This window comes from Capsicum annuum, chromosome 12, assembly GCF_002878395.1.
Source record: "Capsicum annuum cultivar UCD-10X-F1 chromosome 12, UCD10Xv1.1, whole genome shotgun sequence".
Classification (NCBI taxonomy): domain Eukaryota; kingdom Viridiplantae; phylum Streptophyta; class Magnoliopsida; order Solanales; family Solanaceae; genus Capsicum; species Capsicum annuum.
Window position 1 is genome coordinate 11769286 of NC_061122.1, and position 5786 is coordinate 11775071.

A 5786-nucleotide genomic window follows, 5' to 3' on the forward strand; every position below is an offset into this window, starting at 1 on the left:
TTAGCACCGAGTGGGAGGTATAAAGCGACCTTACTTCCCTAGAACTACTTGCCTCCGTAGGAGTGAGCCTGAGGCTGATTTATACAGTGATCACTAGTTTGTGTGGATTTAATATCATAGTCCTACTCCGATGGCAAGGATAGGACGGCTCTCCCTAACGTGGGTTGTACGTTGAACTCCATGTCACATAGTTTATGTCGGTTATAGGATCTCCTAGCGTGTGTGTTTCCTTGTGTCTATGGTGAATGGTGAAGTGATTTGAAAATGAAATTCTGAAAGTTACTCTTTCGAAAGATTTAAATGATATTTACATTATGAGAATTGATATTCTTGATGAACTGAAAGTGATTGACAAATTATATGATGACTCATATGTGTTATTATACTTATTTCATCCTCTCATAATTATGATGATTTTCTTCGGGCTATGTGAGTCTTTCATACATCCTGCATATTTCTTATAAATATTTATGATGATGATATTTATAAAACTGCATACACCCCCATATACTCGGTTCCTTTCCATGGTACTGACCCACATCTTCGGATGTGGGCTGTATTTTCTTGGAATGTAGGTTCAGGTGCTCAGTTCCAGGTTCGACAGTGATTCTTCGGGCACACTGTTCTACATCCTCTGTTGTGGTGAGTCCTCATGTTCCGAGGACGTGATGTCTGATGTTGGTTTTACGAAATTGTTTCCATTTGATAACTGAGTATGAGTCATTTGGGGCATGTCTCAATGGCTCGCTAGTTTTATTGATTTTCTTAGAGGCTTGTCAGACTAGTATAGATGTTGGGAGTTGACTAATAAGTCATATTTTGTTATCTTTCTGAAATTCTTTTATTCTTGGATGATGATTACTCTATTGATATTTGAGGGTTATTTATGGAAACCCCATTGATTTATGTTAAACTGAATGAAAATGGCTCAAAGGGTTAGCTTGGGGCTACTCGTAGCCTCAAACACCGTGTAACGCTCCGGGACCCATTTTCTTGGGCGTTACATCAGGGTATTTAATACCCGACCACTTAGCTGATTGTCTAAAGCCAGTGTCAGTTTCATGATAACTTCAGTCATGCCATGATCAATAGTACTCTCAGTCAGTTACAAAACTCAGTAGAACTCAGACAGTTATAGAACTTAGGAAATCTCAGTAATCCCAGTATCAGTAGCATTCCATCTTCAGTCATGTAATCAATTCAGAACTCAGTAGTATTCCATCAGTCAATGAAATTCAGTGAACTCAGCTTAACTCAGTTAATTAGTACGATTAGTAAAAGATTCAGCTCAGCCTAGTACAGTCTAAGAATCAGTTCAGAGTCTTTCAGTTGGGAGTAGAATTCAGCACCGAGCGAGCTTAGGGATGGGGGGCTCACCCGTTAGATAGGACTGAGATCCCTAGAAGCAATCCATAAGTTCCAAAACTACGTAGCCAGCATAGGTACGAGATGTCACCCGTTAGATAGGACTGAGATACTCAGGGGTCACCCATTACATAGGACTGATCTCAGGGGTCACTCATTAGATAGGACTGACTCCACAAAAGTTGTCTTTACCCGTAGCACGATACTGACACCCTTCCAACTGGAGTTACAGGTTGGACCCCAAACTAGCTAGCAAGGGGCATGTCGGTTAGATAACTACCTCCCACCATCACAGTTTCAGAATTAGTCTCAGTAATAGAATTCAGTTCAGTAGCACAGATTCAGGACTGTTAGATACAGTTGATTAGTATCATTATCAATAGATTCAAATATCACCCGCTAGATAGGACTGATCTCAGGTTTAATCAATCATCTTCATTATTAGTAGATTAAGATATCACCCGCTAGATAGGACTGATCTCAGATTTAGCCAATCATTTTCATCATCAGTATATTTAGAGATCACCTGCTAGATAGGACTAATCTCAACATCAGTCAATCAGATATCAGTATCAGTAGACTCATTTATCAGAAGACCAGTTAGTAGAATTCAGTAGTTAGTATTTCCATGACTTCAGTTATAGTTTATGCATTCATGCATCTATCCTCATTCAGTAGTCTTATAATTTTTAGTCAATATTGTTCATGCATGTAAACCCTTGCATTCAGCCTTACCTCATCTAGTGTACCAGTACATTCTCATGTACTGACGCATATTTTTCTCTTGCACTATGGTGTTTTATACCATAGATTCATAAGCACGGGATCCAGAGCACCCTTAGCAGTTCAGATTCAACCAGCCACAGTAGACTTAGCAATGAGTACTCATCATTGGAGGATGTCCTTTATTTCTTTATTGCATCAGATTCAGTATTTTGGTAGACAGAGTTAGTTGGGAGATTGTCCCATCAACTCCTTATTCAGACAGTTTAGAGGCTTTCAGTAACAATATTTTTCAGACTAGTTGTTCAGACAGATGTTTTAATTTTGATAATGTTAAACTTTATTCAGTTATATTTTTGTTTTGAACCTTATGGCAAGTTTCCGCCAGTTTTCCATATTTTTATAGTGTATTATGCAGTGCTCAGTTACAGGTATCAGTTAAGAGTTAGCTTATGGTCCTTGGGGATTCCGAGCATCGTGTAGTGTCCAGGGTACCAGACTCGGGGCGTTACGCATGTGCACATGGTATCTCATCGAGTTGCAATGCAATACATGAGCACTTTCTTTCCTTGAGGCAAACGATGAAGTGTTTTTGTTTGTCGTGTACCGTATACACATATTTTGTGGCTGGTACAACCTGATATCAAAAGAAAAAGTTAAATGCACTGCTACAAAAACATGCAATCCATATTCTATGATATGTTGTAACCACATCAGTATTTTGCAATAAAAATACATATGAAATAAAAATACATATGCAGAGTACATTATTTTTACTGAGCATCTAAATACATACGTAGTGTTAAGAATTTTCAATACACAAAAATACATATGCAGAATACATAATATGTTTTTAAATGTTCATATGGTTTATGTTGTATATATTTTCATTAACTTAGAACTAAATGGAAGGTATTAAAATGCAAATCAAAATTCATGAAAATTGACCTCAAAAAGCAAAATAATAATAAGTAAAAGTGAACGGAGAAAGTTTCAACTATTCTTGGCATTGTATTCGATTTACTTTCATTTTCATTTATATTATTCTGATGTACTTTATAATATTTTTAAGTCTTGATATTTTGGTTGAGCTTGATTCGCCAATCGATAGGTGTTACCATGACTTAAAGGGTTTTATATTCTGATGATAAGTAAAATATAAATCGGACCCAAAATAAAATATTTGGTCAAAAAATTTAATGTAATTTTCCTAATCATTTAATAGGCTGACTTATTGATAAAATGGATTAAATGTAAATTTTAATTAATACCCAATTTATTAGTAACTAACTAGGTATTATCTTGTGTAGTAGAATTAAGTTTGGTCTTTTATCTCATAAATCAATGTAATAATCACTAGATTATCATAAAAAATTTTGACTCCTATAAAATACTTGCAACCATGGCTAGACAATTCACACAACATGCTTTTAAACCACAAGAAAAATAATCAAGTAGAAATGGCAAAAGTTTCAATTTGTTTCTATCTCCTTCTTATCATCACATATTTCTCTGGTTTGTGCATCAATATTCTCCTATTTTTAAAAGTTTTAAATCATTTATTGTTTACATCTTGTCTATTTTTTTAAATTTATTGTTTACATCTTGTCTATTTTTTTAAACTATCAATGCTTCAAATAATCATTTTGATATATAAAAGAATTTGATAAATATTATTTTTAACACTACTTATGTAGTTCTTATAATCATAAATTAGTGGCTTTTGGGCATAAATTTGTGAAACCAAAAAAGGAAGAACTTCAAAAAAAAAAAATTCAAGTTGAAAATGGTATTTGAAAATTTGATTTGTGTTTGAAAATTAACACAAATTGCAGGTGTTTTCGAATTTCCGTGAGTGATTTGGAATGAAAATTGTGAAAACAGTTTTTTTGAAGTTTTTCAAATTCCAAAAACTTATAATTATGACCAAACAATATTCCAAAATAAGATTCGAGAAAAAGTGAAAATTATTTGTGGCCAAACATAAGAAATCAATTAACAATTGAAGGGTGTTTTTTAAAAAAAAAAAAAATTGAATTGTTATCTCTAACTAATTTTAATAATAATGTTTTTATTTTTATTTTTTTGCAGTTTTCAACCTTACTACTGTTCAAGCTCATCAACTGAAGGAATGTACTTCTCTAATTTCTCTAATAAGATGCAAGGATGTCAATGATTGTGTGCCTATTTGCAAGAAGAAATATCCTACTGCAACATTTCCTAAGTCTTGTATGGGGGGTGGTTCTGTTTGTATTTGTGCCTACAATTCATCAAAATGTGAGAATTAGCATTTGTTTGATTGAATTTATATGTTTGATGTTTTATGGCCAAATTGAGTCCATCATTTAATTTACATCAAGTCATGTTATTGTTATCTTCTTATTAATGGATGTAGGCACTAAGCAAGGGTGGATTAAGGGTATTGGTTGGGGGTTTAGAATTAACTCAATAATATTTGTGTCGATTCTATATTTATTTTGCGAAATTCCTATAAAAACTATTTGTTGGAAATGCAGTAATAAAGTAAGCCTTGGTCCAGAAGCAGAAACAAAACCTGCTTAAGCATTACTATCCCTCAATGAGGTCTAAATTCTCTCTAGGCACTAAGAATTCATAAATTTTAAATTTTGGATCCGCTTTCAAATATAAGACATATATTCTTAAAAGAAGAAGATACATGTCATGTATATAGCACGTGTATAATATGTATTTATTACATAAGATTTATCGGGATAACTAATATGTAATGGTGTATTGTAGTATTACTTTACTTTACTGTAATCAGTACTAACTGTTGATGCATACACTAGATTCAAGTAGATTATATTTTCCTTTGAAAGTTCCTCATCTCGATACCGTAAACTTTAATCTTTCAAACGGGTACAAACTAGGCTGACCAGACTTTCAGATTCTTCAATCTCACAAACTAGGTTTAGTGGTTGGGAGGCGAATCTTCAATGTGGGAGATCTGTGATCAAATTCAGCCTTCGTCTGTCGCTCAAACATGGGGTTCACCTAGTGCATTTTACATTTCTTGTGTGATTTACAAGCTCTTCCACAGTGACTAGAGGTTGAGGGTTTTCAAAAAAAAACTTCAAGATCTTTATTTTTTAATTAAAAGAAAAGAGATTACAGCCCAAAATTACTAGGGCATCGAGTTTAAAAATTGGCTCAGCTCTTGTTTTTAACAGCTTTTATTCAACTTATATAAATATTTGATTGAATTTTTTTCTTTCAATCAAAGAGATCCTTTACAATTTCTTTTCAATTTTTTCCAAGATCTCCAATAGTGTTTTTTATATCCATCATCAAGTTACACAAGTAATAGGGAAGAAAAGTAAATCTAACACTTTTGTTATAAACTGAGAAAAATACTTTCAAACTATTTATAAGCTGAACTTGAGGGTGTTTATTCTAAAACTCGATGCATTAAAGAAAAAGGCGGTCCGATGCACTAAAGTTTTCCCAATGCGCGGAGTCAGGGTAAGGGTCGAAGCACAAGGGTCTATTGTACGCAGCCTTTAACCCACATTTCTGCTAGAGGTCGTTTCCACAACTTAAACCTAGACCTCCTGATCACATATAAAAATAATTTTATCAGTTACTCTGAGGCAATTAACACTCTATATATGCATTAAGTTTGAATATGTTCTATATGAGTCGTGAAATCTTTGGCAATCATTCATGCATTAGAACGT

General features: G+C 33.7%; 1 long non-coding RNA gene across 1 annotated transcript; it reads left to right on the top strand.

The window, feature by feature from the left end:
* Positions 1 to 3510: 3510 nt before the first annotated feature.
* Positions 3511 to 4420, top strand: LOC107849943. The gene is made up of 2 exons (XR_001668346.2): positions 3511 to 3603; positions 4180 to 4420. It is a non-coding gene; the product is annotated as an uncharacterized LOC107849943 (long non-coding RNA).
* The last annotated feature ends 1366 nt before the right edge of the window (positions 4421 to 5786 follow it).